This window comes from Accipiter gentilis, chromosome 14 (assembly GCF_929443795.1).
Source record: "Accipiter gentilis chromosome 14, bAccGen1.1, whole genome shotgun sequence".
In the NCBI taxonomy this organism is placed as follows: domain Eukaryota; kingdom Metazoa; phylum Chordata; class Aves; order Accipitriformes; family Accipitridae; genus Astur; species Astur gentilis.
In genome coordinates, this window is record NC_064893.1 from 13,619,262 (window position 1) to 13,637,998 (window position 18,737).

The 18,737-nt window shown below is 42.9% G+C and overlaps 1 protein-coding gene across 3 annotated transcripts in view; it reads left to right on the forward strand.

Moving 5' to 3' along the window:
- Window positions 1–1,821: 1,821 nt before the first annotated feature.
- ELMO1 (engulfment and cell motility 1) overlaps window positions 1,822–18,737 on the forward strand; it is a 311,101-nt gene continuing 294,185 nt past the window's right edge. The window contains exons 1-2 of one of the 3 annotated variants that reach the window (XM_049816140.1): window positions 1,822–2,116; window positions 3,304–3,377. The gene's annotated coding sequence lies outside the window, so the exon portion shown is untranslated. Of the gene's footprint in view, window positions 2,117–2,622; window positions 2,731–3,303; window positions 3,378–18,737 lie in introns of those variants that run through there. The other 2 variants (XM_049816139.1, XM_049816138.1) reach the window with 2 other exon arrangements.

Sequence of the window (18,737 nt, forward strand, 5' to 3'; positions counted from 1 at the left end):
AAGTTGTAAACACTCTTTGTTTTCATTTCAAGCACCAAAAATCCAGGTAACACATACAGAAAAAAGTCTCAGTGTTACAGAAACGGTACAAAAGCAAATGGAACAGCCATTCACCGGTGTTGATATTGTCCCCGTTTCAATTAACTCTGTGTAGCCATAAGAAACTCTAGAGATGGTTTGATATGTGTTTTCAGTGTATATAATAAGAATTATATTACATATGCGCCTCACATTTTCAGTTTTGGGGTTCTACCTTAATAAAGCAATATGAAAAGGTGCTTTAAAATGTATGCTGAACACAGGAACAAACACATTTCAGTTCAATGTGCTAGGTCAAGCTTCTCCATGGATTTTAGCATTCAAGTAGGTTCTAAAACTCAATGGCTTTACAGAAATATTTCTTGATTGTGGGGAATTCCTGTCATGGAGAAGTTTCAGATCAAGGAACTGTGAGGTTTCCTGCCCCCCAGGTTCTTATTGCTGTCACCCATGCCATGCACCAACCTGCGAGGTGCTGGAAGAAGGGTAAGCAGGCAGGCAATTTCTGCATGTGTGAAAAGGAGCTTCCATGGTTTTGGGGTGCACTCTTAGCCCCTGCCATTTGGTAGAGTCCCTGCTCTAGTCCTATAAATCTAGTAATGTGTGACTCAGGTGAGTCATGCCATTTATTGCCTCACACCAGAGTATTTGCTCAGATCTAGCATATTGCTGAGACCGTGCATGACAGCCTGAGGGGAGAATCAAGCCCCGCTTCCTCTTCTGGAAAGTCCGCAGCAATTCTGCTAGGATTTTTGGTAAGTGGCTGTGGTACTTTCAGGGCAATGAGCCTCATCAATGTCAGCTGATGCATAACAGCATTATTGTGGTCTGAGGACCTGGGTGTTGCAGGAGAGTGGTTTTGTAGGAAGTCACTGGGAATTACTAACCTGCATAAAAGATACTCTCATACGTAATTTTTTTGCAAGATTAGAGCCACTAATTTTGCAAGTTTGGGCCTTCCTGTATCATGTGATAGTTCACAAAGAGTAGATTTTGTTATGCCAGCCAATAAAAGTTGCTATACCCACAGCAAGGCTTCATGGCTATCCTATCAGTTCTTACCAAATTGAAAAGTACAGGACTTTGGGGGGGGAGGGGGAAAGACCTCACTATCTCTAGTATCAGAAGATATAAGTTGATGGCTTGTAATGTCACATATCCTGTGTAGTCCATACGGTACCTCTGACTTAAGGCATTTAAAAAAAAGAAGAAAAAAAAAAGCTTACTGACTGCTTTTCTTTTAGGGAGACCGAGAACAGAAAAGCAGAGATCCCATATTTTACTTTCCCAGCGAGCGAAAGCCACGACTTAGGCACTCATCTCTTTAGGGCTGAAGGGGCCTCCAAAGGCCAGCCAGGGCGGCAGCCGGTACCCGGTACCCGGAGGCGGCAGCTCGGCCGGGCCGGTGCGGAGCGCGGGCGCTGCCGCCGCCTCCCGGCCGGGCCGGGCCCGACCCGCGGCGCGGCGCGGAGCGTCCCGGGGCTCGGCTGGGTTCCGCCGGCCGCTCGCTCGCTTCGGAGGGGAAATTACCTGCGCGCCGCAGCGATCTAGCTGTGTCAGGCTGCTCCGCGGCGGCTCTCTGGGAAGAAAAGCGACAGCAAAAAATAAAACAGTTATTCCAAAAGCAAGGAGGAAGCCCCCCAAATCCCTCATTAGACACTGCAGGACGAGGGACGCCAGCCGCACCGCCCGAGGGAAGAGGCGCTCCCGGGCGGCGCAGGAGCGGGTAGAGGCGGAGGGGTGGGCGGCTGTCGTCGTCGTCGTGTGTGTCGTCGTCGTCGTCGTCCCCCCCCCCCCCCCCGCACGCAGGTGCTGCCGAGCCGCGGGACCCCCTCCGCGGCGGCCGGTCCGGGGCTGCAGGTCGCGGCCCGGCCAGCAGGAGGAAGGAAGAGGAAGTGAGAGCGGCGGCGGGGAGCCGCCGAGTGCCTCTGCGAGCCCCGGGATGGGATAGCGCCGGCGGCAGCGCAGCGCAGCGCAGCGAGGCGGCGGCGGCAGCCCGGCTCCCGCGGCGGTGGGCGGCTAAGCAGCTCCGCCGGCCCCGCTTTGCGCCGCGGGGCGGTGCTGCCCGCCCTGGGAGGTAGGCGAACCTCGGGGCAGGCTGCGGGGCTGGCCGGGCGGTGAAGGGGAGCGCGCGGAGACGCGGAGGGCAGCCGGGGAGGAGGGACGGGACGGGACGGGGGCAGGCGGCCGGCAGAGCCCCGCACCTGCCCGCGGCCGGTCCCCCACAGGGGAAGGTGCCGGGCGCGGGGTGGGGGGAGAGGGGGGAAGGTGGGCGGCCGGAGGGAGCGGCCGCCGTTTCTGTGAGGAAGAGGAAGCGCAGCCTCGTGCTTGTCAGTGCGGCGGGGCCCCGGCCGGCGGCTGCTGGCGGCGGACGGGGGTGGGGGGGGCGGCCCGGACCGCCTCGCCTCACATAACGGCTCCTCCCGCCGCCCTCCCCTCTCCGCCGGCCCGCGGCCGCTCCTTCCACAGCCGCCCGGCTCTCCCCGGCGCGACTTTGCCGGCGCCTCCTCCGCCACCGCCTCCTTCCCGCTCCGTCCCCCGTCCCCGTCCCCCGTCCCCCCCCCAGCCCCCTCCCAGCCCCCTCCCGTGCCCCGGGCGGCCCTGCTCGCCCCCAGCTGCGCCTGATGCTCGGAGGCCGCTGGTGAGGGGCGGCGGGCGGGGGCCGCGCACCTCCGAGCGCCGGGGCGGGGGGTGAGTAGTGGCGGGGGCCTCGCCTGACCCGGCGGGAGCGGCGCGTCGCTTGGCGGTGGCGGGGGGCCGGGAGGTTTTTTGGGGGAGGTGCGTGAGGGGGGGGGCACCGGCTTCGGGCAGGTCGTGGGGGGGGTTAACGCGGGGGGTCAGGCCGGGGCGCAGGCTCCGACCACAGCAAGTGTCCGCAGAGGCGCGGGCATCGCTCGGGAGGAGAAAGCTCAACTTCCAAAAAGCAAGTGCATCCCCTGCGTGCTCAACTTCCAAGCAAGTGCATCCCCGCACGCAGCCAGGCTCTCGGTACCCGGCCGCCTCCCCCTCGGCCCGGCCTTCGAGAGCTTTTGGTGGGGTGGGAGTGCGTGTGCGCCTTTTTCCTAAGTTTGCGCTCGTACAAGTGTTCAGAGCGCTGACGAATTGCAGATGAAACGATTGCTCTGAGATGTGGGTGGTGATTATGTAAAGCCACGGTGAGCAGCCTTGTAAAGCAAGTGGGTAGTGGGTCCAAAAAGTTACGTTTTTAAAGTTTCTTGGCTCAAAGCCTTTACAAAGTTTATTTTGAGTATCTTTTCCTTGCAGAGCTAATACAACTGTCCAGCTCCCCCCGAGAATGGTGTAAAGTAAATATAGGAGTTCCTGAAAAATAACAGTGAGTACATTTCAAATCGGCAACGTTTTGTTGTTAACTTTGTAAGAATACCGCTTAACCTGCCAAGGCTCAAAATGTGCAACAAACACATTGTGAGGGCCAATGATAATAATAGTGCCGGAAATGTACTGTGTGTTAATTGCCTTAGTATAAACATGGTTGCCTGTGAGCTGTATTTCATGATACAGCAGTTACAGTGCAATTTCAGCAAGGGGTGTTTTAAAGTATGTTTGTAAGCAAATGGATTTTCTTTTGCTTTTGTCCCTGGGCTGCCTGATTGCCCCTGGTTAAAATATTTATCTTTTGGGAAGAGGGGGATATTGAGTAAGTGTGCAGAGTCCTGTATCTGTGACTGAGGATGTTTCCTTCTCTTCCCCTTTCTCCTCCTTTCCCCCAAATGCACACACACGCATGCCATCTTATCCTCAGTTATATAATCTTGTAGACGTTTATGGATCATTCATTGTTCACATTAGTCCCATTCTTTCCGTGTCATTCCTGCTTGATTGAGTGACTTATGCAGGATATTACACAGTAAAGAAAAATGTATTTGAATTGTCATAAAGTTCCTTCAGTTTGAGCTGCAAGTTTGCTTTCTTTGAAGGTTTTCTTTCCCTAATTCCCCCCCGCCCCTTTCTTTTTTTTGGAGCTGTGTAAGTAGGTGGTAGGGCTCTAATCTGATGACCGGTAACTAGATAAGGAGGAGGAAGAACAGTGGTGACAGTTCGCTGGTAAAAGTCCCTCTTGTGTATTGCTAGGAAAATATCCATTAACACACATGTCATAAAGCTGCTAAAATCACTGCAGCAACTTTAAAAACTCACCAGTCAGAGAAAATAAAGATTAATGTGGCTAAAACATCAACATGATGTGAAATGGGTATTACTGAAAGATACTGTCAGTGCAGTCTGTGGATCTGAGTGTGTGATTTGACTGGTCTAGAGGTGCACCTGATTCCCAGTTTCTTCATGCTAGGGAGGTTGCATAGGGGTAGTTGACTTTCTTTTGTCTCCTTTTGTAATCTGTTTGAAACTCACTGTGCAGTACAACATACTTCTCTGTAGCTTGCAACTTTGCTAGGAGTGTCATTGTCTGAGGATTTTTATTTTTTTTTAATGAAGAACAGGGCGGGGGAGAGAACGGGTTTCTATACTTACTGTTTTGATATTTTTACTTATATTCTCTAGATGCCAGGAAAAACTTCATAGGTGTAGAATTCGGGTGGATTTTGATGAGGGGATAGGAAAAATTCTTATCTACTTATTCTGTAGCAGTCTTTTGTGGTCACTGAAAGTATCTGCAGTTCAGTAGTCATTATTATGTAACCTGACCATGTGTGTTCTTAAAAGCAAGTACTTCTGTTTCCACACTGTTCAGGTGCAGCATATTGCATACATTGTCCTAAGAAGTGATTTCTTTTTTTTTATGCCCCTTCACCCTAATATTCACAAAAAAAGCTTATTATGCTACGTAAAGGTGTAACTGTTGCTGAAACACTGCTGTGTGCATTGTACTTCCTGACAGCAATGCTGCTCTGCAGCAAATTACAGATCAAGAGTAACGTGCTGCTCCACCCTTCCTTCCGTTCTTTGTTTTTTCTACCTAGTAGAAGTCTCTTTGATTTTAAGGTTTGGGCTCATAGACGCGCTTTCTCGCAGTGTCCAGACTACAAAGTGGTATTGAACTATGATCTCATGTTTTCCATGTTGATACACAGGGAGCAGAGCACCCATGTTCACACATAAGATGCGTGGCTTTCTTTTTTTGATACTCTAGATGTGTTCAGTGTGTGATGGAGTGAGAGGATCATGTCTATCGATTTAATTGTAACTAGGAAAAGGTTTCCATAGATCTCTGCCAACGCACCTGCACACTAGCATGCAGTGTCCTCCTGTTCTAATGACAAGCTGCTTTTTTGGATATGTTGCCAACCACAACATTTCTAATTCTGTGATTCTCAGATAAGGATTTGCTTGGGACTTAGATGAGGCCATCAAGTACAATCTTCTGTATGAGTTGTGACTCTGCTATCACTTGATTTCCAGTTTCCTCAAAGTAAATGATCTCTTTAAAGTTTAGGAGCTCTCTTTGTCATGCTATGGCGCGAATGCGTGGTATGTCCTTGTATTAAAAAAAAAAGTTTGTAGAAGGTGATGGGATTTTGGGAACCCTGGAGACTGGAAAACAAAAGTACTGTTGTTTCTTCTGGTTTATTTCTCTGCATAGTTATGCCTGAGTCTAGTAGACTTTCCCCTCTGCTGTATCCCTGCACTGTCCTGAAGGTACAACTTTGAGAGAGAACGAGTTGGTCAGGTTTGTCTCCCTGTTCAGTCATTATCCTATTAAAAAGGAGATTTCAAAAAGAGGTTTTACAGTTATAAAGTCTTTGTGGTTTGAACACTTGTGACTAGAAATGGCTTTTTAACACCCATCAAACCACCATTCAGTCAGGTCTGTGCTGTATCTTTAAAAGATTTCCCTGCTTTGAATGAGTTTTTTTGAAAAAGGTTCTTGTATTCGTGGCAAGAGGAATGTGCCAAGTACACGTTGTTAAACTTGTGTCAATTTAACAGAGCAACTGTTTAAAGGATTTTGGATAATTTTCCTTCTACTTGAGTCAGTCACTTTTTTTTTCTTTTCTTTTTTTTTCCCCCTCTCTCCAAATATAACACTGGAAAAGGAGAGAAAGAGAAACTAAAAGCAATTGGCAGAAGTCAGTATGTTGGCAGGCATTTGATAGTATGGATTGTAAGAGGTGATAATATATATGTGACACTTAACATAAAATAAACTGCATACATATGGTGTTACAGAGATGAATGGAAGACTAATCACAAAATTGTGAAGCTGTCTTTCAGTCAGCAGTTTTGCATCAAGCTATTTGCAAGGATTTGGTTTTTGCAGTGTGATCTTTCATTACTGCAAGTGTTGCGAGACACAAAAGAGAGATTGAAGGATAATGTCATAACCTTTCCGCTAGTTTCCTCAGTCCTCTGATCACTGTTAACATTTAAGAGGAATATTAATCAGAAGTCTATGACGGGGGATAGCTAATGTGTTTCCTTTTCTGTTCATTTCAGATCTGACAGAGGTAAACTTCTGTTATGGGCAGACACTAAGTGGCTGGTGCCACATGGGTGGTACCCATCAGTAAGCTACTAATTTCTCAAGCTGCTGAGCGGATTGGTTTGTAAAGCTCATGCTTGTGCTTAAGAGGAAGGTGAACAGTGACTCACATGGTGGTTGTTTGCAAACACTTGAAAATGCATTGATATATTTCTCCTAATGGTGGGTTTCCATTGTGACTTTGATTTGACTGTAGTAGGCTTGTTTTCAATGGCTGCTGGGAGGGGGAAGTTAGTTGTGAGAGAGTGGAAGCGATGGACAAGCTATTTCTCTGTTCAGCAGTAAATCACACTATGAAGAAGACTCAAAGCCATTGCTGGTAGGGGTCCCCTTAGAACAGTGTTTATGTATGAATTAACTCACTTTGGTACATGTCTAGTGAGCAGCCTTTGCAGTTCTTTAGAAAGCTGAATATACTACCTGGAGATGTTATGCAAATGTGATAAGCGATCTTATTCTTGTTTTTGAGGACATAGGTCTACTTACTGATGCTTCTGCTGTGTTCCATTTATAGTCAGATAATGCTGCAAAACTCCATAGGAGCTAGCAGTAGCGCAAGGGAGGGAGTGGGAACTACTAGTCAATGCTGAGGGAAAAGATTTTCCCCTTTCAGACTGAATTCGGTTGATTTTAAGTGTTTGTGAAACATCATCTTCAGTAAAGAGGCGGGGGGTAGGAGGAGAGGGGGAATAAGAAAACAAATTGTTCCCAAACAGATCTATTACAAAATAGTAGCTGTCCCCTAGCTGTTGTGTGTTTTGTCTTTTGCTTCTGCTTTCCTTCTGGTTTTTACTTCTCAAAGTTAAACTCTCCTCATAATTTGTTCATGCATGTTTGCCACCTCTACCTTGGTGCCTTATTCTTTGGTCTTCAATGTATTTATTTATCCCAACTCTCATGGTTTTACCAACTTTGTCCAGTCCTTAAATTCTTTCCCAGGCATCCCTTAGATTATTACTCAATTAAATAATTTTATTTAAGATTTGCAAGAAGAGCTGTTGACTGAAGTGTGTATCACCTCCTATGTTCTTTCAGAGTCTCTAGCTCAAAGTGTTTATTGTACAGTGCTGAATTGTGGGGGGCATATGAAGCGTAAAACTGTCTCTGAAATACTGTGTCTTCAGGGACTGAGTAATTTTTTTATCAGCTACGTGATTACATATATGATAATCTAGCTTTTTTACTTGTTGAGCTTGCTTCAGCTGAAAGGGAGGATGGGTCGCTGCTTCTAGAGAACTTCAGATTCTGGAGATGTGATGTCTTTAAACTCCTATTCTTTAATACCACAGAGGATGCTTGCTTGACGATGATCTAATTTCCCAGAGCTTTTTGCAAGACAGAGAGTGTGTGTGAACGTGGACCTTTTTTTTCTTTAATGTATGAAGCTGACAACCTGTAGATCAAACACTTTGGACATTTTGAAGTTAGACAAAAGGAGGGATATGCAGGATATGATAAGGGGCTCAAATAATGCTGTCAGCATGTCAACCTTTTCCTCCTTCAGTTGCAATTTTATGTACAGTTCCTGGGACTAGTTGGCTGGTGCTATTCAGAGATGTTTTTCTTGTAGCTCATTGTCAGCTTGATAGCAAGGATGGGAAGAGACAGGGCACCTAATTTGGTCAGTTAGAAACTTCCATAAAATTAAGCATGTAGTTGTCTTTTCCTGTGACCGTGCACATGCCGTAGGTAAAGAGTATACTTTGTGTATTTGTTTGCTGACTTGAAGCCTCTATCTGTTTCTGCTGATGCTGACTTGATTTTTATGTAGTAATAGGAGATGTATAAATGTTGTTAAAATAGGAGAATGATTTTTAATTTAAAGTTTTTTGCTGTGTTTTGGAATGATGGAAAGAGTTTAGCAAAACCAGTATTTCAGTAAACTTCTACAAAATGCGGTTGTTTTAACACTGTCTTCCAGAGATATGGAACTGTCTTAGCTAACTATTCATATATTCTTAATGCATGCATGAATTCTGGTGCTTGAATTTGTAGCCAAAGTGAAAATATTATTTGTCTATTTTTGTTTCTCTTCAGCCAATGTACATGTATCATATAGTCCAGCAGAAGCGTAAGGGATATGTGGGTCTTGGCAAAGATAACTTCACGTGAGTGGTTCAGGCTTTTGTCCGTCTAGACTGGCAGTCTGCTGCATACTTTGTTGAATCTTGCAGGAGTGACCATAGTGGGGGTGACTCTTTAAATTGCTGCTTCATATTTTAAGAGAGATGTTAATCTATTGACGTAGGGTGATGAGGAATTTATAAATATTCACATAATACCCTCTGGCCAGACAATAATGTTGATTTGGACATTTCTTCTCTAATAATAAGAGGAGAAAAATGTCTATGACACAGGTTGGTATAATACAATTTTTACTCTTAATGCCAATGCATGTATTTGTTACGTTCCAATATAGTCTTTTTTTTGCTTTGCTTTCTGGAATACGATTGCACATTAGCTTTCATAGCAACAGTCGTGGCTTCAGCTGGAAATTGAAACCTGGTAAGTGTTGGCTTGGCACATGGAGTTTTGGACAAACTTTTTCAATAACACTGAGCCAAACCAACTAAAAAAAAATTTTTCCCCAAATGTAAGTACTGGTCCTTGCATTCTGGAAAGGATATCTAGTATACCCTTTGGTCGCTAGGTTTTTAAAATGCTGGAGTATTGGTGTTTGTCTTTTTTTTTTTTTTTTTTTTCTTCTCTCCTCCGAAGTTTTCTTTTTTCCCCACCTCCCTTCAAGGGAGGCACTCATCTGTTGAAACCCTACCCCCTGTGGTTCAAGTACATTCCTGCTATCAACCTTTTCACCCCACCTCCCACTGTCCCTCTTCACACATACTCTGACATCTCTTCTGCTCACCAAACTCAGGAAATTCAGGTCTAGATGCAGGGTCTAATTCTGAGCTATAGTTTATGTAGGTCTATAATCTCTTCTCCTATAGATATGCATACAAGTTTCTTGTGTGCCTAATCTTTTCCTGAAAAAAAGCAGAAAATTTGAACAAATGAGAACTTCCATTGGTGAGCAAAAGACGGAACATTTGGTGTGGTGGATGTTAATGAACTACTCAGGGAAGATTGTAAAGGGGCAAAAATATCCAACCAACCCAAAAGCCTAGAAGCCGAAAGAAATTGTAAGGTTTTTTCCACTTTGGACCACTTAATGCAATTTTAGCCATATCTGTGGCAGGCAATTAAAGATTTGACAGCTAGTGCCAGTTGCAGAAAAGGGCATGAAAAATGGCCCACATCTTGAACAAAAATATCCTGTTGTTTTTTTAAAAATTGTAACTAATGTTACAGGTAGGTCAGTTTATATAGTCTTCTTTGAAAAGACTAATTTTCATATTTTGTAGCCAAAAGTGAAATTTTTACAAAAGTGCAATTGTGGAAAGCAATGTATAAAATTTGGAAAGAGAAAAATAATCTCTGAGCCTTTCTCTGTCCTGACTTTCTTCTCTGACATATTTGGACTTGACCTATTGAAACTTCTGTTCTTCCCTCTGTATAAAATGCTGGTGATTTCAATCTGTGTTTCTTGGGTTAGCCTTAGGATGTATCATGTACAGTACCTTTCATAAACTTTTCCAGTATGCAGTGACCTGGGCTTTTATTTCTTGACCTGCCAAAATTAGCCCATTTTTTCCTACAGCTACCTTAGGAAGGTAGCTTGTTGGAAGAGTATGTGTGTGTTAGTGTGACAACAAGAGTTGGTAGCATTGTGCTGTGTTGGGATGGTTTTCTGGAAGGCAGAGGTTTCAAAGACTTCATCCCCTGCAGCTGCAAATGAGTCAGAAAACACACTATAATATAGGAGAGATGTGTGCAGAGGGAGAAGGGAAGAAAATAATCTACATAATTTTAAATCCGAGTAGGAATTTGAGTTCTATTTTAAAACAAACACATAAATAAAATGGTCTTGGGCTATTTGCACTGGAATTTTAAATTGATTTCCTGGCTCATATGCCAGAGGGATCAAAACATCCAGAATTTAGCAGTGCTGGTGTGTGAATTCAAATTAAAACAGTAGGTTTTAAGATTTTTTTTGTTATGTTCCAAAATGCTTAAATTTTGTAAAATTACTCATCTCACTCTAGAGATGGTGAGGCTTTTAGCTTTGAATTAATTTTGTGTAATTAATGTATGAAGGTTGAAAAAGCAACTGTGCTGGCCTATGGGCTACTTTTCTGTAATTAAAGGAGTGATGGCACAAGGGAAAAAGCAGTCAGGCTTCCCTCCCCTAAGTCAGTAAATAGAGAACCACCAAACTAGACTAGAAAATCAAACCGAAGTCAACCCACAGATCCTTTGTTTCCATCTAATTGTTCTTGCTGTGTTCACTGGTCCCCATAAGCTTGACTAAGGGGATAAGCCTTGCTTTCCTGTCTTGAGGCTTTTCTCTCTTGATCTATTGAAATTCAGAGTGGAGGGCCCCCTTTAGAGAATGTCCTGTTGGTAGCTGTCTCCTCTGTAACAAAGAGGCTCCAGCTGTGGATATGGATTGAAGAGAGAGGTAGCCTTTCAGGGAAGCAACTTGGAGTCATTTAGGAAACCAGCAGTTTTAATTTAATTTGGAAATGGTAAGCCTGAGTCAGTGCAGTTTTCAGACTGCTGATGTCCTGTGCTTGAATTCAGACGGTACCTGGGCAGGCCCAGCGTGTTCTGCTACAGGTTGCATTTCTGAGATATTTAATTGTGATGGAATTACATTGTGCAGCTATGTAGTTTTAATGTGATGGAAGAGACATTCCAAGTCACTGGTTTGGCGCTGGAAGGATGTCTTTTCAGTCTTTGCATCGGGTAGAGACTGGCGTCCTACATGAGTGTGTCCTCAGGACAGCTGCTCTTCAGTGTTCCAGCGCTAGCAGTGGTCCCACAGGAAGGAGAGGAGAATTCAGGTGTACCACATAGTGCAAATTCTGGTAAGAATGAGTAGTCATAACCCCAGATAGAAGGGCTCATAAAACATTTTCTGCATCTTCTAGCTGCTTCATCCCAGTCTGTTTCCAGCCACCTCATCTGTGTTGAGATACCCAGGCATTAGTTATGCATGTATAATTACAGCTATGCTTGTAATTAACTGCATTATCAGTATTAGCCAAAGGGGAAGAGTTGTGTGTTTTAAGTATGGTAGACCATGTCCATTTCATTTGCATAGAGAATGAGACAAGAGGCACTACTTAAAAGAGAAACCTTGAAATCTTTTTTAAAAAAAAATAACCTGGATCTATTATTTTGACAAAAGTAGTACTACTGAAAAAGAGTAATCAGTTGTAGTACCGTTAGCTTGTGAGACCTGCAGCAAGATCTCTTAATCCACAGTATTTACTGAAAGGGACAGGTATGTCTGGTATGGTCAGCGTGGATACTTGATCTTTACCCATTCTGTGTGAAGTTACAAGGGGGAGCAAGGCATGGGTGTGTTCTGTATTGATAAAGATAACCTGAAGCAGTTAGGAAACTTGGAGGGTATTTTGAGCATCCTCTCAATGTTAACTTAAAAATACAAGGGTAGACAGTAGGCAGAATGCAGACATAAAGGGATATATTTGCAAGCTATTTGCTAAGTAAAAGCTGGGGAGTTGCCTTCCGTAGGGACAGCATGGATGGTGTGCATCAGCAGTGGGAACTCGTATTCTTTCCTACCATTTTTCAGATTGTAATACGAAGTTACTGCTGTAGCTGTAGGGCCTTGGTGAGCTGATTCAGCCTAACTGGGCAGAGAAGATCTACGATAAATTCTTTTCAGACACTGACAGAATTGAACTGCTTCATCTATTGAATAATGGTAGAGGAGCTCCTCGGATAGTAGAGGAGCTCCCACCAAACACTGGGAGGAGCTCAGGGCACCTCTGTTTGGGTCTGACTGCTGGGTATTTGTATTGAATAAATCTATGTATCAGATATAGGTAGAAATTCTGGAACTCTTTTAGTATATGTTGAAGGCAAAGAAAAAACTATTAGGTGGTTAGATTCAGTTGGAGATATCTGCGATTGTTTTAATTTCTTAATCTGATGCTGGCACAAAGCCTCATGAACACGAAGTCAAAGAAAAGGGGGCTTTTTTAGAAGGCACTTTGTCAACAGATGTGAACAAAGGTGGTTTTAAAGTGGTACTGAACCACTGACACAAGCTCTAACAGGAGTGTACTGAGAGACTCTCTGGAAACATCTAGTTTTCGTGAAGGGAAGGACCATCAGCTCTGTTTTTCCTCACTGAGAGAGTTGATTGTTCCACTAATTCTATAGGCAACAGCTCTTCTCTTGGGCAGTAGTTGCTGTGTGTGTTACTAAAGGTTGTCCTTAGATGAAAATCACAAAGTAGCAATATGATTTAGTTGAAAAATACTAATCCTTGGCATTCTCCATAATTTTCTGTTTTGTATTCATACTGATTTCATATATGGATATCTACACTTAGAACTGGAAAAAATCTGAGGTGTGATTTCTTTTATTTATTTATTTATTTTATTTTTCCAAAATAAGAACTAAATCTGTAACTTTTTTCTGGCTTAATGGAGAGAGCTGTGCAGGTGGTTTTCTTGGTCTCATACAATGAAAGCTGGTAATAATTTCCTATAGTATTTCCAATACAAGTGTTGACCAAACAACCCTGAACTGCTGGCATAACTCAGTTCCTCCTGCTAACATAACACCATTCAGTCCAGTGGTGGTAAACTCTAGAGAGTTTGGCCTTTAGAAGAGGAACAAAGAGAATTATCTCAGATACGCAGTGTTGTAAATGTTGACTCTTCAGTTGTGACCAGTGTGTAACCTCTCTGTGCAGAGAATCAGTCCATGGGTTCACAGTTCAGCACTTAACAGTGTGGAGTGAAAAAATGAGTTCAAAGAAAGGAAGGTGCCTTCCTTGAATTTTATGAGAAATCGATGCAGACTGTTAAAATATTCAAAGTTACTTTTTTCTTTCTAAGGTTTAACACTGGTCTTCAGCTACTTCTTGTCCCATTGAGGAATTCAGGAGATCAGTGAAAGTTGAGCATGATACATGTGATAATTGCAAAGGCTATTGCTATTTGCAGAACAATTTGGATACCATAAGGGAAGAAGTTGTCTGCTTCTTTCTTGCTAGTATGCTTCTAGAGCAGAATAATTGTACTTAAAAAGAGAAGGACCTTCTCTGATTTTGTGTTAGTAGAGCAACTATGTTTTAGGAGCAGCAGTTACCCCCTCGTTACCCTTGTACACGATGAGGTGGGGTTGCTGGAACATTTGTATAAAAGAATGCATCTTTCTGCAGTAATTCTTTTAAACCATTTCTGACAAAAAATAGCGTCTTTCTGCAGTTGTCAATGGCTTGCCTTGTACAATTGTCAAAAGAAGAGCAAGACTGTATTGGGGAGAACCAGCAGAAATTTGTAGTGTTTGCCCTCACCATTTGCTTCTGCAGAAACAGGGTAGAATTACTGGAGAGTTAATTTACATCTATGGGTATATGAGATCCACAATGTAATGTCTTTTCCTTCTTTTCTGCAGAGCATTTTTATGTAGGTAGGAGGAGCAGGTGCTCATTGCTGGTGAAAGCCATTGTATGCTACCTGCCCCTTTGGAAGGGAAAATTTGTGTGTATTTATTTAAAAACTGCCAATGCCAGTGGCATTTTTTTTAATTCTCCTTTTAAAAACCATGTCTTGGACTTCCTTATCTCCTCTCACAAAAAAAAGAGATTGTTCAGTTTCGGGCTCTTTGTTGGAGCTGTACTGCTAGGAGCCTTCCTGGCCTCTGGCACTATCAACAGAAAATGCTGCTCTTGAAAGAATGCAGTATAGTTTAGGAAGCGGGGAGGGGGGAGCGGAATACCAAGGCCGGTAGCAAAAGGCAGAACTTGGCATCGCAAAGAAATGGCTGAAAAAATGTTCATGTTCCTTGAAAGTTTTGACAATGGTAGAATAAGGTTAAATGAAGGAGGAAAAAAGAGAAATATTGCAAGCAGCAAGGGGAAAGCATTAGAAAGCCCCAAAAGAGGAGGGGAGGGTATTGTCAAGTTTATTTAGGCATCATCTTTTTTGCAAGATCAGCCTGGAGCAGGGGGTTGGTGATCCCTTGTGTTTTAGTTTAGCAATTTAAATCTATGTGATACATAATTTGTATTTTGGGTTTTCCCTCCGACTCAGCCACATAAGCTTAATCTGTCAGGGGTACGGAAATTGAGTTTGAATATTGCTGGGCCGTTGTATAATTTATAACTGATTCTGAAGAATGGAAGAGTGATATATAATGGCACATTCATCAGGTAAACATTCCTCGGTAACACCTCACTCCTCTAGAGCTTTAATACATGCTTATTTTTACATAATATATTGTCCAACTGGGTACAAAATCTCTAGCAGGTGGCAGGGCAGGACCATAACATGTTCATAAACAATGTTTGCATCTTCTGGGGTGAATGATGAAGCCCTACTGCAACTCAGGTTGTCCTGTGGGTCAGGAGCCATACAAACTGGCTGTTCTCTCAGAACTGTCACTCTGAGCTTTCTCCTTTTTTTTTCTTTCTTTTTTTTTTTTTTTCTCCTTCTCCCCATCCTTTCTGTCTGCTGTTGCAGAGCCTGTTTGAGTCCTCAGCAGACAGCATTATGGGTTGTCTACCATAAGGCTGCAGTGGGAGTAAGGAAGCTCTTGAGCTAGGAAGCTCTTGAGCTTTTAAGGCCAATCCTAGATTATTCTGAATCTTTTAAGGTGGGTGGGTGTGTGTGAAGACAGGAGGGATTCTTATTCCCATTAAATTACAGTTAAATATGTGCTTAAGTTTGGGGTTTTTGTATGTAATCCTGTTGATTCTGCACAAACCAAGATAGATATGAACCATATTCTTTTTTGCAGTACAGGCATGAATAATGATGGGGAAAATAAATGCATGGGTCAGATCAGCTGAGTGGGAAGCACCCATCTTATGCAGCTGTGCTTCTGACAATAGCTACTTTCTAAACAGCTTGGAAAGTCTTCCTATGAAGATTTTTGCTATTTAGGAGACAAGAGATTGTAATTTGCATTCAGGAAACACTCTTTTAATCAAAATATTTGACTTTTATATCCATGCACACGTGTGCGTGTGTGCAAACACGCAGTATGACAGCACAGTAGGGCAGTAGGGTCTTTGCTTATTTTTTTAATGGTTGTGAATGTTAAGAAATCAGTCATTAAACTGTAGATGGAAACTGAGTTTCTGCAAATTTAATGGGAACTGTGGTTGGATAAAGGACACAGGCATATGGCTGTGTTCTTTATCAAGAGTTTGAAGTCTGCTGGATTAATAATGGTTTTCATCTCATTTCACTGACCTTTGACCCTGAGAATTTTATATAGCTAATAAATTAAGCCACTAGTGGATTATTTACTATTCATTTAAGAAACCCACTGTGCTACAAAAATTGTAATGTCTGTCTCATAGTAAGGATGAGCATTATGCTGCAGCAGTTTGGTATCTTGGGTGTGTAGTGAGGCATGGAGCCAAAGCCGGACTGCTCCTTGGTGCTGTAAGCACACCGTTGGCTTGCTGTTGTCGGAGCACGATTGCTTGAATTGTATTGTTGCTCTTAGAAAATTTTGGGTGTTGGGTTTTGTTTCCTAAGTATGTGTTGGAGGGTCCCTTTTAAGGATTGAACATTATTTGTAGTTAAGGGATCGTAGTGGATTTTCTTGAAAGCTGAAAATGAATGAAATTAACAGTCCTTCATGCTGTTCTGACTTTGTGTTAGAAAAGGATGCTGGGTATCAGGGTAATAGGCAACACATCTGAAAATTTTCTCTAAATGTTGTTGCAAGACCTGTGGAAATGAGCGGCTTTCCAGGGTGTTAAAAGAGAATAAAGTTTTATTGCTCACTGTAAAGCTACTGGAGGAGGGAGTAGTTACGTTAAACCAAGATGAAGTTTAAATTTAAACCAGCCTGCCTGTGCTGGTCCATGTAGATAGATCCATGTAGATATACTTCTTCTGAAATAAGCACCTTCTTAGAAGGTCTTGGAGAGGAAAGGTAGTGAGTTACTGTTTAGACTAGGTAGGGGCTTTTGGATTAACACAGATTCTTTCCTTACACTTGCCTCTGAAGAGGAGCCACGCTGACTTAAGCATGTAGCATTTTTCTTTAACTACAGTTTTTACCATGGAGGCAGGCAAATCAAGGAGAAAGAAATAAATGTTTGCATATATAATTTGTTGTCCTGACTATTCTGGCAGTTCTAAATATCAGCAGTATGTGGAGAGTTACTGGCAGGCCCTTTACGTAGTTTACAGCTTCAGCAGTGTGGCTGCCAGTGAAGCCAGCAGCTTACTAATAACTGACTAATCGTTTCTGTTGCACCTGCACAAGCCTTTCTATCTCTCTGAAACACATTAGTATTCATGAGAAGTTACTGAACCACGATGAATCACAAACACATTTTAAGTAATTCTTTTGTCATTCTCCTTGGGCCAAGTACACCTTTCCTAAACAATACCTTATTTTTCTATGCCATAAAACCTTTTATTTTTTTAGTCAGAGAACAGAAGATCAGAGAAATGAAACCCTCTCTGTGTATTCAAGTTTACCTTTTAATGGGAACTTTGTCCCCCAACTTCTCACTTTTTACCTCTGAGCTCCATCATGTGATTAGATTAAAAAGCTCTTGTCTATGCTGGTTTTATTAATGCAGTAATATGGCTAGATCACATAATGTGACACATTTGTTGTGAAGCTTTGGATGCCAATTCTGTCACCTCCCTGGGTGTTCACCCAGTTAACAGCAGGTTTCCATGAAGGGCTGTGTCCGTCTCAGTATTGCTCATTGGGTCAGATGATGGTTACTTGAACTCCATGGGAACTCCACAAGCCTTTTCCATATGAGAGGGCCTGTGCTATTCCAGGATCTTGCTGTGATCTCACCAATATGTGCCTGCCAAGTGCTTAGTTTGATTTACTTGTTCTCATTTTCTATGTAGACTTAGACAATCATGAAAGATTAAATCAGGGTGGGAATGACTATGCAAATAACTGATGGAAATGTAAGAATGAACAGCACCAGCTATAGTTGTTTAACTTCAGATATTTATTTGAAAAGTTCAGTAATGATAAGGGTGATCAAAAATGTCATGTTTCAATGGGGCTCGAAGGAGATCTTCTACAATGAAATGGAAGTATTAACTGAAATTGTGTGTAAAGGAGAACCTCAGGTGTAGTCTTGTTTCCAGCATCGTAAGCCAAAGCTTTAGGATTGGTTTCTCTTGGCAAGATGTTGTATTAGATGTGGAGAGCAAGGGCTCCCATTCCAAAAGTTGGGTTATCCGCCCCCCACCCTCTCAGTTTTTAGCTTGGTACCCTAAGAAAGAGCAACAGATTCTGTTGCTTGTATGTATGGGATTTGTGTCTCTTTTCACCTTTCCCCTGTACAATAACTTTTAAATTGTCAGCTGATTCAAGCCAAGTCAGCAGAGCAATAGAGGTCCCAAAGATGCAAAGTTCAGACAGGTTTTGTGAAGGTAGGAAACTGGATGGAGCAGAAACTGTGAGGAAAAGACTCTGGTGTGAGTCTTACTAAACAGCTGGAAACCTGCAGCAGGGATTCAGATGGGTTTGCCTTAGCCCTGCTGCCCACAGGGAAGCTCTTTGCTTGGTTAGACAAATCTATGAGAAAAGGAATCTCTCACTTTTCTAAGGAAAAATGAAATGAAAGGCCTGAAAGCCGAAACTTGTGCTAAAAACAGATTGCCATCTCATAACTTACCTGACGTCTACTCTGAAACATGTAGGGTGTGATTTTACTGTACACAAAGCCTCACTGTTGGAGTAGTTATAAGGGGTCTCCTCTGTAAGTGAGATTCAGGCTGCTCTAATGTTTTCATCAAAGTGTTCATATAAAAATATTTGGGAGCACTTACTGCAAACATTAAAAACTTTCAGTGAAGCACTATGTTTTATTCACTTTTAGGCAGTCCTGTGCTGATCATACAACAAAAGAGCAGAATTGGGCATAATACTGCTAACGAAGGAAGCTTAACAAAAACATGAAGTGCCATGTGTCCATATGGGATAGTTCTGTGCAGATGTTAGACAAATACAGATGAAGGGTTATAAAATCTTGCTTTACTGGGGAGCCCAACTAAAAAGAAACTTTTTACTGCCCAGTAAGGATGGATTACAAATTAATTTTATGTGTTTCATAGGAGTCTTTGGAGCTTAAAAACATCCTAAAGCACAAACCCATGCTGGTTAGTTTTGCTGTAGCTGTAAAGTCCATAGA